At 38.3% G+C, this 21,685-nt stretch overlaps 1 protein-coding gene and 1 pseudogene across 2 annotated transcripts in view; one reads left to right on the forward strand and one right to left on the reverse strand.

The window, feature by feature from the left end:
* AGTR1 (angiotensin II receptor type 1) overlaps positions 1-21,685 on the forward strand; it is a 48,900-nt gene that overhangs the window by 17,301 nt on the left and 9,914 nt on the right. The gene's annotated exons all lie outside the window — the stretch shown is intronic.
* On the reverse strand, positions 16,335-17,254 carry LOC114490805 (annotated as a pseudogene).

The raw sequence follows: 21,685 nt of genomic DNA on the forward strand, positions 1-21,685 counted from the left end.
AAAGTAATTCCTCCTCAGCAATTCATTCTAACAGTTAAGAACCCTTAAGCTAAATAGAATAATTCATTTCAGAGGAAACTTTTATTCAATATGTATAATTAGTTTTAGTTAACTTTATTAATGCAATGTCGCAAATTAATTAGGTTTCCAATAATCAGATGCTGGGGACCCAAGAGGGGCCATATCTCTCACAAGAGGGGAGGGTGATACACAATTTAGTTGGAAAGCAAATGTAATTAGATTTGATCAGCTGAGTATTTCTGTCCTGATGGGGAGTCATGTACATATACCCAAGCCTGCGTATATAGTTGAAAAGAGGTAGAAAAAACATTGTGCCTTAGAAAATGTCTCCATGGACCTACTAGCTAAAGGCCTGCTTTAGCTGTCCCTTTAACCAACAGCTAAAGCAGGCCTTTGAAACCACAGGTACACAGGTTTTCTTCTGACAGGCCTATAATTTAAATTTCACTTTTCATCTGAACACCTCTAAGTAGGGTTGTTTATGAACTTCCTATTTCTCACAGACCCCACCATTCCCTAATGCCTTATACTGGGTGTTTCATACTTTTCTTTACCTGCCCAAATCCTGATGACATTCCAGTGTGCAACTTGCGTAACCTAGGAGTTTTCTATTGAAAGGGTGTGGGTAATCTTAAAGTTTCTTTTACTCTAAAACAGGAATATCAAAGAAAGTCATGAGAGTAAGAATCCTGAATGAGAATTGTATTAAATACAAGTTACTCCTATCTAGAGCTGCAGTTTGCAACAAATTCTGCTGTGATTCAGTAAGTATTTTTGTTAGGCACCTAAACGCTAGTCACTGTGCTCGGCACTGAGGACTAGGTGTGAGAAGAGCAGACAAAAACCATGTCTCACAACTTATGTTCTAGTGCACATATACAGAAAAACAAGCAAGTAAAATATTCAGCAAAGTATATTGGATGGCATGGTGGGTGGGAACAGAATGCAGAAGCAGTGACAGGGGAAGGGGCAGTTTTTATTTTATTATTCCATTGTTCAGTTACAGTTGTCCCCATTTTTCCACCAAAAAGGACAGATAAGAGTGACCAGATATTGAAGGGAACGAACAAACAGGTAAACAGGTAGATAAACTAGACATTTAGAATGGATGCTGGAAGAAAGGAACCAAATGGAGTTTTGAAACCTAAATGCTTTAAAAACTTAAAATACTTTGAAATATAGTGAAATGTTTCCAAAATTTGGGATTTTTAAAGACAGGCCTATGATTCAATCACCAGTGGCCATAGTTCTGTGGCTATACCTCAAACTCCAATCATTAGAAATCTTTATTTGATGTCAGTTTCTCCTGAACACCCAACTGATTTGCTTAGTGCTTTTAGTATATTTTAAAAACACTTTGCCTATCACCTGGAATCCCAGGTCTTTGGGCCTTAAGATAAAACTCAGTAATAAAGAGTTAGGGTACGTGAGCCTGCTATTAAATTATTTTTAATAATTCTTATTCTTAAACAAATACATCAATGAACTTTATAAGTCTTAGGGATACCACTGAATGTAAAATGATTTCATACACTGATTATCCTATTTAAATTATTCTGTTCTCACATCCAAAAAAAAGGGAATTCTAAACAAAAAGATATAGTTGGGGTGCTACATATGTCATTCATCCACATATAACTAAAAATAAAATTATTTAATGGAAGATTCCAAATTCAACCAACTCTACACATATAAGACTGTGAGTGAGAAGAACAATCCTGATTTTGTGTTATTTTTTAGTGTTGGTGTTTTCTCATAATCGCCATGCTTATTTTTCCTGTCCTGCTATTCTTCAAGATTTCCTAATGAGGATTAGGTAACAGGCATATTTAACAATTTGTATTTGCAGGTTGGAAACAAGAAAATGAAGACTAATAGTTTCTGTCCTGATAATTTGATTTTCGAAGCTCCTTTCCTACCAGCTTAGGCAAAGGCCATCGTTGCTATTTCTAACAGATAGGGCCCTGGCAAAAACAACTATCTGTGATGTCATGCTTCCCCCAAATGGGCCAGTGTTTTAACTGCTTTTCAGGCCTCCATTAGAGACTTCCCCGAGAGTAACAAGTGAGAAGTGATCATGAAGGGGCGGCGGGCACACACATGTAACTTTCTTTATTCTAGAAAAAAAATTGCAACTTCATTCTGGAAAAAATACACAATGACTGGTAGCAATGCTAGAGTAAACTGTATACATTTCTTTTGCACATGTGGACAATGTTAGTGGAACTGCTGATTTGGTTTCCAAAGAAGTGGTGATATAAGGAGGCTCCTAGAAGCTGGGTTGTGCTGACTTGACAGAAGGAGTAGGTTCAGTCCTTAACTGCCAGTGTGTGGCTGGCTTTTAAACTGAAACATGAGCCCTGGCCGAGTAGCTCAGTTAGTTAGAGCATCACCCCATACACCAAAAATTTGCATGTTTAATCCCAGGTCAGGGCACATACTTAGGTTGTGGGTTTGATCCCCAGTCAGTGCGCATACAGGAAGCAACCGATTGATGTTTCTTACATCAGTCTCTCTCTCTCAAATCAATTTTTTAAAAAAAGACATATCATTGGGTATTTTAAAAAATAAAAATAAAAATAAAAAACTGAAACATAACCGCAGAAGAACTTCTGGTGTAATTCCAGGTCAAAGGGCTACTTAATGATACAGTTATTTATTTATAACTAGACAGGAACTTATTTCCCAGTACCCCTCATATCACTGACATCCCATAAAATCAGCCTTGCAGGGAGCTAGAACATTTTGAGAATATGGAATAGATAACATTAAAAGACAGGTTTTCCTTTTCTCACAGAGAAACATGAAAGTTAGTCTGAATTGGTGTGGACTTCTGTCCAGGCAAGTGCTTCTAATTTCAGGAAGCATGTACCTCTTATAACTCCAGGGCGTCCTTGGAAATTGCTGCATAAAGGCCAAGCTGCCAAATCTAGTCCTCCTCCAAGCAAAACCTCTTTAGTTATATGTCAGTAGCTGGTCTTTGTTCTCTTTGGTTCTCATTGCAAAATACAGCAATTCTAATTCTAAATCTCAGTAGTATTGGAAAGACAAATTAGTTAAAATAATAACTGAAATTGAATCAGTATTCTGTCCCTAGTAAAAAGCTAGTCACAGCTTCCTTCAAATCCCTCTCCCACAGAAATCTCCTGAAAAGAGATACTATACAGGGAAAACAATTGCTAGCGTTAATGAAAGGGTTGAAAATAGCATTTTAAGCACAATCATGTTATTTCTTTCAATTTCCTGAGGTTGAACAGATTGTTAACTTCAGTTTTTTAACTGCACTGAAAATAATTTCTTTCTAGTTGACTCTTATTTCAATGTAATATTTTATCTTCTTAATCTAGTAGAGTCACAAATTTAAGTCATCATCCAGATCAGAAAGAAATAAATGAGACTTAAAGTAAACGGCAAATCTTCTCCCTCAGTAATAAATAAATAATCTCAAATCCAGGAATGAATCATCCTTGAAACCCTCCCAACTTTCGGTCTAGTTTTATGGGTGAAAACACTGGGAGACAAGTTTGGGAAGCAACCAGTGCCAGGTACTATCTCGTACACATAGTCTTATTTACGTCTCACAATCACACTTAGAGGCAACTCTGATTATTTGCATTGTATTATATTGTTATTTTATAAGTATAGACACAAAGGATCGGAGAAAACCACAGCTAACATTATTGAGTGGACATTTACTAGGTCAAGCGCTGGGTCAGTCACTTCATCTGCCTTTTCTTACTTAATCGACCATAAAAACAAAAACAAAGAAACAAAAACCCTACAGCCCAGGTTTTCTTATTGGCTTCATTTTTTTCTCAGACACAGAGCCTAAGGGGCCACATTGCTAACCAATGCCAGGTCTAGATCTAGACTTTGAGACTGACTCCTGCGCCCTATGTGACCATTTCTTTCCCAGAAGTAACCCTTCAAATTCCCCAGAGCCTGGGATCTTCCTGTTGCTGTTTTTCATTAAGTGCTATACCATCAGTTTTGCTTTTAACATATTCGTATGTATATAAGTTTCCACTATTAATATTTAATGATAGGTTTAGACTGATATTGGATGCAAGTATAAGCTATACTTATTTTCAATAGTAGAAGATCAAGAGCTCTGAAAGGTATATTCAGGATTGGATAAAGCAGGTATTTTTTGTCACATTTCAATAAGAAAATTATTAATTCATATACCACCAGCCATACTCAGAAATGTAACAGGAAATGAAGAAAAACGTAACTACTTTAAATAATGTGGTCGGTAGTATAAATGATTGCACTGGGAATTAGTTTCCTTCTGTTGTAGAATTGATCATTCGGATTATGTAGACAAGCAGGGTAGGACATTACTAAAATTATCTTGAATCCTAGATTGGGGATCTATATAAAACATTAGGTAATTTGCCTGTGAATACATCAAAAACACTTTTCAAAAGGATAGGGATGGGTTATTTTCTCCTCTGTTAAATATTAGCCTTTGAAATGAACCCAGCTGATCTGCTAAATAACACTTGCAAATCGTTGTGTTTTAATAAAGTGACAGACTGAGAGAGAAGCCACACTAGACCTGCTTATGTTTCTGGAGGCGTTACAGGCCAGAAACATTATGCAATCATGCCTTTTAAAAGAAGGGAGCCTCTTAGCTTACACCTTGCCTGGCAACAAATGTAGCCACTTAACTCCAAATGCAGGCATAATTAGAATCTGAAAATCTAGCATCAGAATCCCAAACCCCTGGTGCAACACTCAGTAAATTATAGCTTTTATGTCTGTAATATTTTCAACCATTGCATTTAAATATCTGAATTTATAAGTGTGCAATGTTTTAGAAGTCCTGCTCTATAAGGCTATGGAAAGAAAGTTTTCATCATTATTAATCAGGTGGCCAGTAAATGGAACACCTCATGTTTACATTTCTGGAGGGCTCCAAGCCCGCACTGTCGCTGGCAGAGGGCCAACCCAAATGGGCTGCTCTAGTGGAAATGCCGAGCGAACATGGAACACAGTGAGAACTTGGGAGGCCCAGGAATTGTGAATGCCACGAACAATCGTTTCTGTTATAGCTTTAACCAGGCAAACCCAGGCTCACACATTTGTTTATAAAATTTCAGCAGACCCTTAAAAAGTAAGTCTGAAAGAACGTTAATTTTTAATCTAATCTTGGATGACCAATAAAAGTAAATCTTATTTAAAAACATTCATAAAGGTTGTAAAATTGGTGTTTTAAATGAACTAAACTGAGAATTAATAAAATTACTCTAACTTTTTTGTTGCAATAGGAAAATAAATGCTTTAAAGTTTAAAGTTAAAACATGGAGGCCTTAAAAAAACATAGAGGTCTTAAAATACATTGGGGAAAACTATTTTGCAGAAAATAAATTTTGTTCCTCTAATTGTGGCTGGACATTGATTTCTGAGTTTCAGAGTATGAAGTTGTTCTCAGCTGCCTCGTAATAGTGGAGACTCAGTCCCCTTCCAAATGGAAAGGTTCCTATTTGTCAATGTAAGAAATATTCAAACCTGTAAACAATTTTTGTGAGTTAAATTATTTAGCCAGGAAGCAAAATCTCAATGGATTGGGGAATGTTCCTTCTAAGAATGGCAGTTTAACACCTTATTTTACACACTACAATCAGAGTAGACAGACAGAAGGGGGTTATATGAAATCCATTGGTGATGGATTAGGGAGGCAGGAGCAAGCAAACAGGGGAAACCTCTGGGATTGGATAAAAAGTGAAATGGAAAGACATATACTTCTTTTATACTGGTGGGTACGGGTAGTTAACAATGAACATTTATAGCACAAAGAGATGATAGTTGGGAGAACGAGGTAGCAATGAGAGGTCTGTGGTCTCCTGTTCTGGTGGGAGATTGTGCTCTGAGGGGTCTGGGCAAAGGGGATTAGACTGACATTCCAAAGGTATATTGTTGTTGATACAAAAAGACAATAGACAGGTTCAGTTAAGGTAAAGATCATCGTTTGTCAGGGCAGGCCTAGGACATGACTATCTGCCATGAAGGGCTTTTAGTAAGTAAGTGTTAATTTCAAACCATCCTTTGTGGTTACTTTAACCTGAGTTTGTAAGGCTGCCTCAGACCTCCTCTAAGCTTGTCGAGTTTACTGTGACCCCTTTTCTTCCACATATAGTTTTTCTCCTCCATTCCCTAAAGTGTTGTGTTTTTTATTCTGTGGTGTTGTGTCTTTAAAAGATTTTCAACCTTAAAACTTAGAAATGGGTGTTGAAACTGAGAGCTGTAACTCTCAGCCTGATGGGTATGATGTTTTTAAATAGGTAATACAGACCTCTAGTGGTTGAACAGTTTGAAAGCCTCTGTGAGGAAAAGAGATTGTGAGGCAAGTGCCTGCATTTTAAGGAGAAAAAAACAGTTGTTAGTTAAAATTACTCACATTGCAAAATTCACACATTTCACACAAACAAGCAAACAAACAAAAAGAATGTGGTTCACGGAAAGGTGGAGTACTTCCCGGCCTTTCTTAATACTCCTTTATTCTTCTAAAATAAGCAAGGACCTTCCCACCAAAGTCCCAGCAAGAAATCTGCATCTGTATTGAGTTCCCTCTAAAAGATAACATTCAATTCATTTATTATATGAATGGAGTTGACAGATATCTGTGTTATGTGAAATAGATTTAATTTTCTTTGTACACAGTTTTGCCTCACCGGGACCCTTCTTCCAATGGAGGGGCTCAGGGATCGGGGTGGCTCTCCAGTCTACACGAGGAACAAACTCTTAGATCCCTGTGCAAGCTGAATTGCTTACTAAACGTCCCTCTAGACCAGCCCTTTTCAAACTTGAACAGATACACACGTCACCTGGAGAATCTTGTTGAAATGCAGATTCTGACTCAGGGGGTGTGGGGTTGGGCCTGAGACTGCTTTACTAGGAAGTGCCCAGAGGGCACTGATGCTGCTCCTCCAGGACGGCACTGAGAGTCCCAGGAGCTTCTCATATCTGTTTATTTTGATAACTACACTTTTGGTGTTTACCGATCTCTTCTTCATCTTTTCTGTTTTTATTTCAATGGCATCTATTAAAATTTAATTTTTGAATTCATAAAACTTTTGAAGTTCTCTTTCACCTGACTGTGAGCACAAAGACCTCTGGGAACCGGTTATTCCAGTTATGTAAAGTTGCTCTTTCTTTTCTTGTCACCTGCTTAGCTTGGTGAGTTCATGGTGGTCTCGAACACCTCTCCCAGCACTTGAGGTCATGGCACTTGTTACCACAATTACCTGTCCGATTAGCCATAGTGGGAGAGTGGGTAAGATGTGGTTTTGTGCATGTTGAAAACCTGCTAAGGGCCCACAGTCACATTCACGTTTCAAAATCACACAGAATAGAAAGCACAAGCTGACACCGTGAGAGTGAACAGATCAAAGTGAAGTGTGGGAAAATACATTTTTCAGACAAAATCTGTTGCAACTCCACCATCTAAATAACTCTCTATCATAGCATGTTGTCAGCCTTAATTTTGCAATAAATACATAATTTTAGAACTTATGTCACAGGGTAGCCTTTAAAAGCCTCTTACAAACTTTTAACATCTAGTTTCAAATCAAAACTAATATATTAAGAAGCCGTAGGATGGAGGGAGTCCATAAATTATCATCATCGCCCTGCATGAACAGTAATTCACAGGTTTGGCTCAGACACAACTTAGACGGAATAATTAACTATGTACAGTGCTTAACAGTATAAAAGTAATTAATCTAGCTGCCTCATACTGGTTTGGCCTAAATAAACATTCAATAAAAAGCCATATGATTTTATTATTTCCTCACTCTGGCTACTACTTTAGTAAATTGTAATTTTAATATGTCTTTCCCTTAAAAATAACTATTTTCAAATGCTAATATACTGATTATAAGCTAACGAGTTCCATATATTTACAATGGTGGGTAGATGTTCTAAATTAATAGTTCTATGCAGTCTGCTTCACAGGAATTTAGTGAAAATAATTATCTATTTTAAATAAGGTGTAAAGAAGAAAAAAGTGAGTTTTTTTAACTGCAAATCACATAGATCCTGTGGATCATACCACAGTTTTGTAGTGGTGTAGCTTCGGTAAAATGTTTCAGGTAAACTTGGTTTGTCCTCTGTGGTTCTAGAAGGAGACAAGTTGCCTTTTGGTCTATAGTCCCTTTACCAGCAGGTTCACGAAGTAAAGGGCAGCGTCGTCAGTTGGGATGAGGGCAACAACTAAGACAAGTATCCCTGTTTTGTCAATAGAAACAGGCTCGGGTAATTCCTGCTAGGCAGAGAGCTTCATCCCACTCAGGTTTTGTTTTGGTTCTTTTGCAAGTCCACTCTGTGTATGAACAAACACTGCTTTGCCTAATCTCACAAACCATGACATTCTCTCCCCTATATGATTCCACTGATTAATCATTGTATTGTTATCTCCATTTCATAAGTGGGCAAAGAAGAGAATGAGGCTGACTAATTCTTCCCAAAACAAGCAGCCACAAAAGATGTACAGTCAAAAATGAAACCCAGAAACTGCTTCTAGCCAACCAGGACAGAGTAACAAGTATTACCTTCTCACCTAAAATGACAACTTAAAAAAGAAAGGAGCTAGATAGACAGACAATAGGGAAATCTGAAACAATTGTTTTCAAGACAGTAGACATCAGATAGCAAAGGGCAGTGACCTCAGGGAGGGGAAACAAATGAGGTGAGCCCTGTGCTTGCCCAGCTCACTGCATGGGAGTTTCCAGCAAAGCACAGGGAAGGAGAATCCAGAAGGAGCTCTAGCATCTCCCTGGGTTGAGAAGATGGAGCTAGGAGTCCAGAGGCAAGGAGCTAGAGTCCACAGGGCAGAGTACCACAGAGTAGAGAGCTTTTACAAGAAAGAGCCCCGAGATCTGCAAAGGTACCCCTTCTGTTTTGGTGCATGTGTGTGAGTGATCACCCAACAGGATCAGAAAGAACAATCTCCGGGGATCATCCAGAGTCAGAAAATAGTTCCTGTTCCCACCAGCTGGAGTGCAAAAACTTCATAATTCATGGGCATCAGATAGTATACTTTGAAGGATTTGTCTCAGGAATGGGAAAATATCAACCCTAGACTAAATGCTGCTCTGGTCCCACCAAACAAAGCCTAAAAGCCACACCTAGAGAAATTAAACAGTTTGCAGGTAACTGCTTCCCAGAACAAAGCTGGGGAATTTTTATAGGAATACAAAAATATCCAATATCAAACAAGGCAAAATTCACAGTGTTTAGCATCCATTCAAAAATTACCAAGCTTGCAAAATGCCAGGAAAGGACCATCTGTAAAGAGAAGAAAAAAAAACAATCAATGGAAACAGACCCAGTAATGATACAGATGATAGAATTAGCACCCAAGGACATTACTGTATTCCATATGTTCAAGAAGCTAGAGGAAAGTTTGAACATGTTAAGTAGAGACATGGAAGACATAAAAGAGACTGAAATTGAACTTCTAGAGATGAAAACAACAATGTTTGAAATGAAAACTCTCATCAGGACTTCAAATACCAAGACATATTCCTTCCACAATATTCCCTGGACCCTGAGTTTGATCCCAGGAGCCTAATACCTGCTAATACTAAAAGTCCCAGGTGAATGCTCCCCTTAAGAGCATAGGAGGGGGTCACCAGTCGAAGGTAACAGAGTCTCTCAGGCCACCATGGGCGCCCTTTCCATCTCACTTTGGTCCATACCCCCCGGCCTGGTCTGTCTCTGGCTCATGGAGCACGTGTTATTGCCCCCCATGAACTGACAGTCCTTCTGTTTAGCATAAAGCCAGCTTAGGAACGGAGCTGCTAGCAGTCCTCAACATGGCTCTTTCTGAGTTACAAGAAAATTAACATTATCAGCTCACCATTTGCCATCTTCGTTTTCTGTCTCACCATGAGAACTCTATACAGTAGCCTCCTTATTCACAGAAGATATATTCCAACACCCTCAGTGGATACCTGAAATTGTGGACAGTACCAAATCCTATATGTGTTTTTTCTATACATAAATACCTATGATGAAGTTTAATTTATAAATTAGGAACACTAACACATTAACAACAATAATAATAAAGTAGAACAATCATAGCAGTTATGTGAATCTGGTGTCTCCCTTTAAACATATCTTATACTATGTTCACTCTTCTTCATGTGATGATGTAAGATGGCAAAATGCCTACGTGATGAGCTGAAGTGAGGTGAATGACACAGGCATTGTGACATGGTATTAGGCTACTAGTGACCTAACTGTATGTCAGAAGGAGGACCCTCTGCTTCAGGTGATCCTGTGTCATCAAGCCAGGATGATGTCAGTGGTTGAATGTGAGGGGCAGATGAGGTGACTGCTTGAAGAAATTTAATATTTTCAGACCACAGTTGACCATGGGTAACTGAAACCATAGAAAGTGAAACTGGATAAGGAGAACCTACTGTAATTTGAAAAGGCATAAAGTATCGTCTTTTTATATAAAATTAAAATGGAAATTAGTATTTTTGCAGTTCCCCACCCTTCTTATCCAAGGTATTATGCATAAAATCATGAATCTTCCAGCTAACCAAACAATTAGTCAAAATGTATATTTTTTGTTTGTTGTTTGTTTGTCTTACAGAATTCAAATACTCATGAGAATTAAATTACTTTTCCTTCCAAGAAAAGTCAACTTACTTGTCCAGGAAGTGTTATTAAGGCTAGAGTCCCAAGACACGTAAATATGTGCTAGCCAAATGTTACTGCTCATCAGAAACATTCCACATTCATCTGGAATTAATCCTGTGAAACTCCCTCAGTCAATGTATTCTCCTAATCAATAGCAGATATATTCTTTTTATTCATTTATTTTGTGTGTTCTTAAGCCTTCAGTGAATGAATTTCATAAATATATTAGTATAAAAACACAAATGTGGGCTTGTGACACAAATGTGTAGATAATCTCATGCTTAAGCATCACAGTACACTTTAAACACACTTTTCTTGACAGTGAAGCTTTCAAAAATAAGTACCTTCTAGCAATTACTAAATTTATTTTAAAATTTAACCTCATCAGTGGTTATATGGTCAGAACCCCTGGGTCAGTGCAGTTCTGAGACAGAGCGTCTGTTCCTTTCACTTTAGAAAGTCGCTGGGGCACTAGATAATATTTTTAAATAAATCTTCAGATAATATGCAAGAATCCCCAAATATCACAAATTCTGTGCTATATTCACCCATGTGGAGAATTACTTCAGTGAAATGCAGCAACAGCTCTAAAAGACATAATGGTATCTTTAACAATACAGAAAATGAAGAGAAAACGAAGTTGCTGGCAGGAACAATTAAGCGAAGAGGTGACATCCAGGCTGCCATTCTGAGAGTTCCCAGGCTCACGCACACACAGGCAGGGCAGTGCAGCTGTGTGGGAGCAGGGGTGGAGAGTGACCACATCCCGTGACTCCTCTGTTTTCCCACCACTTCCATGTCCTCCCCTGTGGATTGTTGTGTTGGAAGGAGGGGATGTCTAACCCAGGTATATGTACTTCAAGGATTTAGTGTAGTATGACAACTTTGCGATGTGAATCTGCAGCATCTTGATGGAGCTTAGGCTCTGTTTTCTCAGTGGTGAAAAGGGGTGGTTGGCCTACATCCTAAGTTGTGAATTGGCAGCCCTCAGACAAGATTTGATCTGTGGAAGAGTTGTTTACTTCAACAGTGTTGCTTTTCCTAAAATTTTTTTATTTTCATGTTTTAGTTGAAAGCATTTTAAAATAAGATATTTCACGTAAAATTTGAAATCAGCCTGTATCACAGTTGCCACAATTGGCTGTAGCTGAGGAGTGACTCACCCCACCCCCTCTTCCTCTGAGAAAGGGAAAGGGCCCTCCATCCACCACCATACCTGCTTCACCCCTCCCTGTGACTCCCAGCCCCTATACATATTTGAATATGTGAACCCCAGAGAATGTAATTTCTAGGGACCATTCCAGCAATAAGATGTTATGACTCTCTCACATAAGTTGTTTCAATAAAAGCAAAATAGTGCACAGAATAACAATTCAACTATATCACAGATTAAAATAGACTTTGCAGGGATAACCAGACAACCAACAAACCATTTGCACGGCAGTAATAGTGTATGTTTACAAGGCAAAGTGCATACATATGTATTCCCATATTTTGCTGAAGAAAAGCAATAAATTTGACCCATATATGGGTCCTTCTATGGCAGAAATTTGTGTGCCTTTCTGATTCACATTAAGATAAAGCTATATTCCAAACCTACACTGAAAGTCCATAATTGCAGAATGACTTTTTATTTGTTTAGAGAACATCATAATTTGTTGGTGTAACACAAAACCGGCATGTGATTTATCTAGAGAATAGCTTTAAGCTTATCGTTGACATCTATACTATGACTACTGAAATAGACTAATATGTAAACCATGTTTTCTGTGAAACTGGAACCTCTTAATTTCATGATATTCAAAATTATTAGCATATTATGTTATTCTCACAAAGTTCTAATGAACTTCACAAATCTGCCTGCTCTATTCTGAGTACAAAAATATTTAGCCTAATTTGTTTTTGTATTATTTTTATGGCAACAAAGTAATATCAAAAATGTTATTACCAGAAACAATACAGTGTTGTATAATTATTACAAAGTGAATCTTATGAAGTCATATTAAAGAACAACAATTAACACATGTTAACTCAGATAATTCAAGGAATAGACTTATATGAATACTAGGGGAACTGTTGGCAAAAATTTTTTCCTCTGAATACTACATTTTGAAGAAAAATTTTGCCATTTAATTAGTTGAAGTATAATCACCAACCAAAAGCCATAGTGTGATATTTTTTCCTCCCCCAATTTAATCTTCAAATCATCTAAGCTTTAGATATTCATACTTTCACTTCTTAGAAATGTATCCTTCATGGATCCTTTTTCCCTTGCTTTATAAGATTAATCACACACTGTAGCGCCGCACTGACAGGGCTCTTTACATCATTCCAATCTGTTTCTTGGCCACGTGACACATAAGTAAAGTAAATGATGATGTAATTCACTTAGTAATTGTACAGGGACATATAAATATATATTGAGAATATATGTAATGACAGTAATAACAGATAACAGTAATAGTAGATGTTAGGTTTACTGAGTGTTTAATATATGTCAATCTTTTTTTCCCCTTGTTTTATTTAACCCTCATGTCCACAGTATACAATAAGTTTTTAAAAGAATATTTTATTTATTTCTTTTTAGAGAGAGAAGGGAGGGAGATAGAGAGAGAGAGAGAGAAACATCAATGTGCGGTTGCTGGGGGTCATGGCATGCAACCCAGGCATGTACCCTGACTGGGAATCGAACCTGCGACACTTTGGTTCGCAGCCCACGCTCAATCCACTGAGCTACGCCAGTCAGAGTATACAATAAGTTTTAACCCATTTTAAGGTAAGGAGACTAATGCTCAAAGTGGGTGAATAGATTAGCCAATTACAAGATTAGTCAGAGGTGGAGCCGGGATCTTAACTGATCTTTGTGAATTCAAAGCTTATTGTTAGTTTCCTATAAAGTTTACCTACCTGCCAATAGACTCTAACACTGATTAAATCAACGTTCCTGTTTAAGATTGTAAATGCTAAATATACACTTCTTAACATGTAGTTCAGCTTCCCACTTCAACCATGTATTAAACTTGTTTTTATTGTATGTAGTCTATTCATATTGAATGATTATAATATGCTATCCTTTAAGGAAATTATTTTAAATGTGTAATCTCACAACATTCTTCCAAGGACAAGGTAGAGGCTGTGAGTTTTATTCCTGTTTGTCAAATCAGAGTTCAGAGGTTAAATGACTTGCCTAGGGTCTCAGTTTCTAGAGAGACAGAAAATGCCCAAGTCTTCCACTCCAAGTTCTAGACTAGAGTTTGTTCTAAGTCATTTTTCCCAATAAATCCTGCAATCAGCTTATTCCTACTCTTTGACTTCTTAAATTATGTTACTTTCTTACTCATTGCTTTTGGTTTTATATACTAAGATTCGACATCAGCATTCACCATATCTTTCACTCTTAATTCTGAGTGGTTCCAGCTGATGGCTTATTTTTGTACTCAATGGGCTTTTTTCTTTATTTCTCTTTTACCTCAATTATCCAGGAAAGGCTGCCTACATCTTTTGAAAGCTCAGATATCCTCAATGAAAAGACCTTTTAAATGACCTTGTTTGTCTCCCATGGAGTTGCATATGACAACTTCAATGCCTCACTAAAATGTTACCCATTTGGCATCAGTATACAGAAGAGGCTGTACTCTGTGATAAGAAGTACAGTGTTGTTTTCCTAGTAAGAGAAGAATGTTCTAATGAGGAAAAGGGGGAAGGATAATTTCCTCAGATTCAGCTGCTATTTCAAACACAACAGTGCTTTTCTTCTAGAATAAGCACTATAAAAATGTTGTAGGGGAAATACCACAAAAACCAATAAACAATTCAAAATTTGGTTATAGAACTTTATTGCTATTGCTGCTTTAGAGCCCTTTTCCCCAGATATGTTCTTTGGCTACAAAAAAAAGTACTATGTCATGTCTTTGTAGGTCAGTGAAGCAGCCAGGTACAGGAAGCAAATAACAGAGACTCAAATTAAGTAACTGCAGCTCTGCCAAACTTGCTCTGGTTGCCAAACTTGCAGAAATTATCATTTATAACTAGGAATGTTTATCCTGTTTCTCACTTTTCTCTACTTGGCTTAATTCTAACAAGAGCCTTAATAACAGGCTACATTTAATGCATTGATCTACAAGGGGGGGGGGGGTTGAAGGGGAACCTAATGTAAATGCAAAGTTGAATTTACATTCAGATATTGCAAATTCACTTTAGATCCTGACTGCAGATTGACTCCCTCTGGGGCTCAGTCAGAGTGGTTGGTGGTGATGCCACCAGAGGGCAGGGTTTGACTTCAGTCATGGTGGCTTCCTCCCCCCAGAGGCAACCTTGGGACCACTATAACAGCCATCAAATCCCTTAAAGACCTTATAAACTCAAATCCTTTTTCCTAGTGTATTGTTCACAGTACTGGAGTTCTGGAAAATGGTTAGAGAGGGTAATTTCTAGAATATCTGACACAACAGATATCTAGTTAACTTAATTTCAGAACTCCTCCTAAATATTCAACTAGACCTCGGATATTGGAAGGTTACCTAACAAGATTTTATCTTGTGAGGTGTCTATATTTTCCTAGGGAAGATATGAATACAATGCATGAAAAAAGTCACCAACAAAATATAGTATACAATTAACTTATTTCCTAAAAGATAAAAACTACAAATTATCAAGCATTGGGAAAAAAAGTAGGAGCTAGAGCTAGGTTTCTCAGTAGCAGCACTACTAACATCTTAGGCTAGATAATTCTGTGTTGTGGGGTACTGCCTGGTGCTCTGTCTGGTGCTGTCTGATTATCTCCGATGTCTGCCCACCAGATGCTAGTAACTGCCCCTCTCCCTGACTATTGTGAGAGAGAAAAATGTCTCCAGACATTGCCAGAAGCCCCTGAAGAGCAAAATTACCCCCAATTAAGAAGCATTGGACTACAGTCTAAAGAAATTACCTTACTCCCCGCCAAAAAACCAGAGCCCTGAAACTTCGGCATGTCAAGATGTGAGGACTGCTCTCTCAGCCTGTTTCCCCATCTGACGATGAGTGGCAATAATGGTGCCTCCCCTCGGAGGCTTCGTATTAGTCTGCTCCAGCTGCCATAACAAAACACCAGACACTGGGTGGCTTCAATCAACAGAAATTTATTTTCTCACAGGTCTGGAAGGTAGACGTTCAAGATGAGGATGCTGGCAGGGTTGGTTTCTGTGAAACCTCTTTTCCTCACTTTGCAGACGGCCCCCTTCTCACTGTGCTCACATGGTTTTTCCTCTGTGCAAGCACCGTCATTGTGCCTTCCTCTGAGAAGGACACCAATCACGTTGGATTCGGGCTCCAACCTTAGGAACTTGTTTGACCTTAATTACCACTTTAAAGATGCTATTGCTAAATACAGTCACATTGGGGACTGAGGCTTTGACCTATGAGTTGAGCGGGTACACAGTCCATAACAGCGCTTTTGAGATAAAAGCAATTATCACAGTACTTGGCACATAGTAAACATTCAATTAATCAAATGTTACCAGTGTTCATATTAACTCATTATTTTAAGTCTTCCCTGTGAAATAAATACCAGCAAATACACAGAAGAGTATAAAACAATGGTACATTAAGTAAGCTTATTTGAACACTTGTTTGTCACCCTGTGATGAAGTTGCATAGCTGAGAATTTTATTTATTTTTTCTAACAGATCAGTTATTTAATTAGGTTTTTTAAAAGAAATTCAGAACTTCATTTTGTGAGGATAGAGGCCATTTTTGAGAGCAAACACAGAGCGGAGGTAGCCCTGGAGCTGGGGAATAGCTTTGATTTTTGGCACAATTTGCGAGTCCACGGCTTTCTGATAGAGCCTGCGTTGCTCTGTAACCTCGTATTTCTCTTTCTCGGTGTCGAAGATCTCCCCCTCCTGGTGTCTGGGCTTGTGCAGCTTGTTCTTCTTGAAGTAAGCATCAGTGAGATGCTTGGGGATTTTCACACCACTGATGTCAATTTTGGTGGAGGTGGCGATGACAAATTTCTGGTGTGTTCTACGCAGAGGAACTCGATTATAGGACAGAGGTCCATTCACAAGTAGCAAGCTACTGCCCGGCTGCTTCAGGAAAATCACCCTCTTGCCCCTGTGGCACCCAGTGAGGATGATCAGAATGGTCCCAGGAGTGATGCTGGCCCACAGTTTTCTCTTGTGCTGACTGAAGAGCTTCTTGCCATGGCTCAGCAGCTTTCTAGGCACGTCTTCAGTGGGATAGTATCTAGGCATTTTTCGAAGTTTAACCACCCGGGTACCACCATTCTTGTCGCCACCAACTGGTTAATGACAGTAGCCATAACTTTCTTCTTCTTTTTCTTTTCAATCCTGGATTTAGCTGCGGAGTATTTCCTCTTGTACATGGCTTTTCGGGAATACATGGCTGACCGGGAATACCTGCCAATCCCTCTGACGAGGACAGGGTTTCAGCTACAGTGGGGCTTCCCCTTCTTAGGCGTCTTAGCCTTGAGTTTCCCCTTCTTAACCTTGCCACCAGCATCAGCCTTCTTGGCTTGGGGTTTCTTCTCCTTAGTATCCGGCTTCTTGTTTTTTTCATCCGCCATCTTGCAAGATGGAAAAAAGCGCATAGCTGAGAATTTTAAATTGACATTTTCCACGTTAACACAGCTAACCACTTCAAGGATGCCGTTTCCTTTATTTGAGGCAAAGGGCAGTAGCTTCTGCATCCTCAGCATCTGATGAGTTGTTAATGATCCAGAAATAAACTTTTAAGTGCTTTGGGCAATTTCTGAGTGTAAAGAAATTCTGTACAAATACTCTCCAAAAGGAGGCTTGACAGTAACAATTCACTCTCACCCTCTTAATTTTATTTACAAGTTTCACCTAAAAACAAAAAAAAAACTGGCAAGGAAAAAAAAACTTTTCAAACAGCCATGGTTTCCAGCTGGAACTGAGTAACCGGAGATTTTGAAATTGCAAAGGAACATGAGCCTTCTTCAGCCAAAACTATTTGTTCAGAAAAGCTAAAGAATGTTACATATTTCTAACACACCAGTTTATCATTTGAAATTTCTGCTGTCTCAAGTGAAATTATGCTGTCCTATTTCCTACTGCGGGGTTCCCTTCCCAACCACCATTGCTTTCAGATTGGAGGCATGTGGCTAAGGACAAGAGCAGAGTCGGCTCAGCTAGCTGGAGCAGCAGAAGGGGAGTTAACATCTCACGGGGAAGCCAAGTGCTAACAGGGTTGTTACGGCAAGTTCAGGAAGAGTGAAGTCGATGTCAACAGTTGCTGGGTTGAACGGCCTTGTTGTAGATAATAAAAGTAGAAATCGCTTGCTGAAAGTGAAGATGTGAAAAGGAGAAATTGCTATAGCAAAGTTAAAAACAAGAGATGGTAGTCTTGGTGTGGCACAGAATGCTCAAAAATATTCCTGTCGTTACAGAGTTGCTGCTGTATGAGTAATGTGCCACTTCACTACATAGCCCTTCTGTACAGAAAGGCTCTATTTCCACTTTCCTAACCAAGGGGCGCATTTTATTTTACAACAACGATCAAAGGCAGAAGTGGTGCATTATCTTGTGCAGCTCCCTTAGAGAAAGTACATTTTTCCCTCCTGCTCAGACTGCACACTAATATGGGAATATATTTTAATTTCAAATCTGATGTGTGACATCTGGTAACTCATTTATTGCTAATGAAGTTTTCACAGGAAGCAGCAGTCACCGGTATCTCATCGTATTTTTCAGTTGGCAAAGTGTTGTTTACCTTTTATGGGCCCAGCATCCAAGCCTCTTATCACAGGCTGTTTAGTTAGAAAACATAAGTAGCCCCACATAGAAAATAGAAAGCTAAATAATAGGAGATAGAATGGTCTGAAGTTCTAGGGGTATCAAACCTTTTGGTGTCTCTGGGCCACACTGGAAGAAAAATTGTCTTGGGCCACACATGAGATATACAAATACTAATGAAAACAGATGAGCAAAAAAAAAAAAAAGGGTTTTAAGTAAATTTATGATTTTGTGTTGGGCCGCACTCATAGCCATCCTGGGCCGCATGCGGCCCACAGGCTGCAAGTTAGACACTTCTGGAACTTTTTATTATAATCATTGGTGTGATATCATTTTAGTTTAATTTTTAAAATTATATAGGCATTCAAGAAAATGAGTAGAGCTGGCAAAATTGTTGGGTCTAAGTAGTTATCAGCAAGTGGCTGTCAGCCCCCTTCTCTGAGCTTCTCCACCTCTTTCTGGCATTTTAGCTTCTTCCACTTCCAGCAGTTTTCCAATCCTTCTTACCCAAATTTGTTTGCAGCTGGAAAATTAGCCATTTACACCATAGTTTGAATTAAGTAACTAACAAAATCTCAAAGCTATGGTATCTCATAGCATCTTCACGTACATGCGTATCATTTGATGTTCCAAACAATATTGTGAGCCAGAATGGACATATATTTTTTACTTCATCATTTTCATGAACTTCATTATCATTATCATCATTTCCAGATAAAAAAAAATGAGTTACTGGTGAAGCATAAAGATGAAGACCTCATAGTTCATAAGAGGTAAATCATGTATAGACACACCTTTTTTTATTGCCCATCACAGTTGTTGCATTTTTTTACTGAAGGCAAAACCCTCTACCAGCAAAAGGTTGACTTGCTTCGGTGTGACACTTGCTTTAGTGTGGTGGTCTGGAATATCCCTGAGGTGTGCGTGTACCTGGTCCAGATCTCTTAGCCCCCATACTCATGCTCTTCCACCACTTTTTGTCTGGCTCTCACCTGAGTCAGTGTGTCTTCTTCCCCCAAGTGGATCTTAACCCTAATGGATGTATGGAGGTGGGTATCACCCACCTCACTCTAAAGAAATTTCAGACCTCTGTGAGTAGGTGCAAGGGGTAGTTCACCAAATGACATTCTGTTGGGCCCTTAGCCACACCAGTCCTGAATGTTTAAAAGATACATGATACGCAGTTTAATAAGTAATTCTCAAGTTGCGCTTAGATGTTTGTTGTACTTATGTCAGGTTCGGAAGTCTCAGAAAAGCCAAATAAAACATTTTAGCTGGGGCACTTTTGTTGTTTGTTGGTTTGGTTTTGCCCATTAATCATGACTATCAGGATATAAACCATATTACAAATTAAGGTGCCAATAGGGCACCTGGAGAGCTCATTAAAACCCAGATTGCTGGGCCCAACCCACAGAGTTTCCAATTGCATAGGTCAGAGGTGGGGCCTGAGACTTGCATTTCTAAGGAAGTCCCAGGTGATGGCAATACTTTTGTTACAGGGACATTTTCAGAACCATTGCTAGAAGGGCTGTGTAGGTGACTTAAAGGAGAGAAGCACCTAAGGCTGAAGTGTCCAATTATGTGGCCCAAGTGGTCACTGAGCACTTGAAGTATGGCTACTTTTAACTGAGATGTGCTGGAAACATAAATTATACTCTAGATTTTGAGGACTTGGTATTAAAAAATGGAAAAATATCAATAATTTTTATATTGACTACATGTTGAAACATGGGGTTAAATAAAATATATTGTTAAAGCTAATTTTACCTACTTCTTTTAATTTTTGATGTTGCTACTAGGGAAATTTAAATTGCATATGTGTCTCACAGTATATTTCTTTTGAACAGAACTGACCTAAAGCATCAGAAAACATACAGTGGTGGGGATTAGTGAACTACGGAGGATTAAACTTTCAAAAACTGGAAATGCATCTGGGCCAAAGGAAATACATCTGTTGGCTAGATTTAGCCTGAGTGCCCCACTTTGTACCCAAACATTTGCTGTCATGGATATTAAATGTAAAAGCTCTCCAGTATCTATAATTTTACCTTTCTTTTAGTTTTAATCCAGTGCCTCATTATAATTCTGAAGTAGAGGCATTAGATTATAATAATGAAAGTAAGCTGTTCATAAATCAGAGAACAGATTAGTGAGCACTAATCTGTTCTCTAGGCAGGGAGTGGGGTAGCAGGCAAAATGGGTGAGTCAAAAGTGCAAAGGGGAGTCAAAAGGCATGAACTTCCGGTTATAAAATAAATACGTCATGGGGATGTAATGAACAGCATGGTAACTGTAGTTAGTAATACTGTATTGCGTGTTTGAGTATTGCTAAGAAAGTAGATCTTAAGTGTTTTCATTACAAGAAAAAATCTAACTATATATGGTGGTGGAGGTCAACCAGGCTTCTTCTTGTGGTGGTCATTTCACAGTGTATGAATATCGAATCGCTGTGTCACACACCTGAATCTACGGTAATGTTGTGTGTCAGTTACACCACCATTTTTTAAAAATTCTGAGTTTTTACATGAAAGAATTGTATTAGTCTTTGGAAGTTCTGAGATTTTTTTTTCATTAAATTCATTATACTTACCCTTGCATTTTAGAAAATTTATATTTTCAAAGTGCTTTTATGTTTTTCAAAGACCTCACTTTTTACCCTTAACAACCTATGAATCAGAAGAAAGAACAGGTGTTGGTATTCTCACTCTAAATGTTTTTTTTTAATATTTAAAGAATAACAAAGTAAGAGATTAAGTTTCCTGCATTGACTATGTCGTCGCTGCTCAGAGCAGACATTTCAACATGACTCTAGTCCAGTGCATCCCCTGTCAGACTGGCCTGCTGTGTCTGTTTTTACAGCATTTTAATGTAAAATATAAAAAGTAAAGAAGTATAATACATACAAAAACTGTTTGAGAAGATGTGACTTTGGATAAATAAAAATAATTACCCTTATAGAGTTCATTTTCTTATGACAAAACTCCACTTAACTTTTCAAAACACTGACTTAATATAATACTTCAAAATATTTTCCTAAATAATACTACTGTAAGGTTTACAATTCTCTACTTTCATGTCTATGTTTTTGTCTGGGCAACTGAACCACCTTAACTAATTGCTGAACTTTAAAACATTGGATTTCCCCCCCAAAGACTCTGAGAGATTCATTCTGTCTGAGTTATACTAATAATAATACATTGTGCCATCTTTTTCAGAGGATGCTGTCATCTTGATTGTCTAACTGCAGTGCATGCATT

This window comes from Phyllostomus discolor, chromosome 2 (assembly GCF_004126475.2).
Source record: "Phyllostomus discolor isolate MPI-MPIP mPhyDis1 chromosome 2, mPhyDis1.pri.v3, whole genome shotgun sequence".
Classification (NCBI taxonomy): Eukaryota; Metazoa; Chordata; class Mammalia; order Chiroptera; family Phyllostomidae; genus Phyllostomus; species Phyllostomus discolor.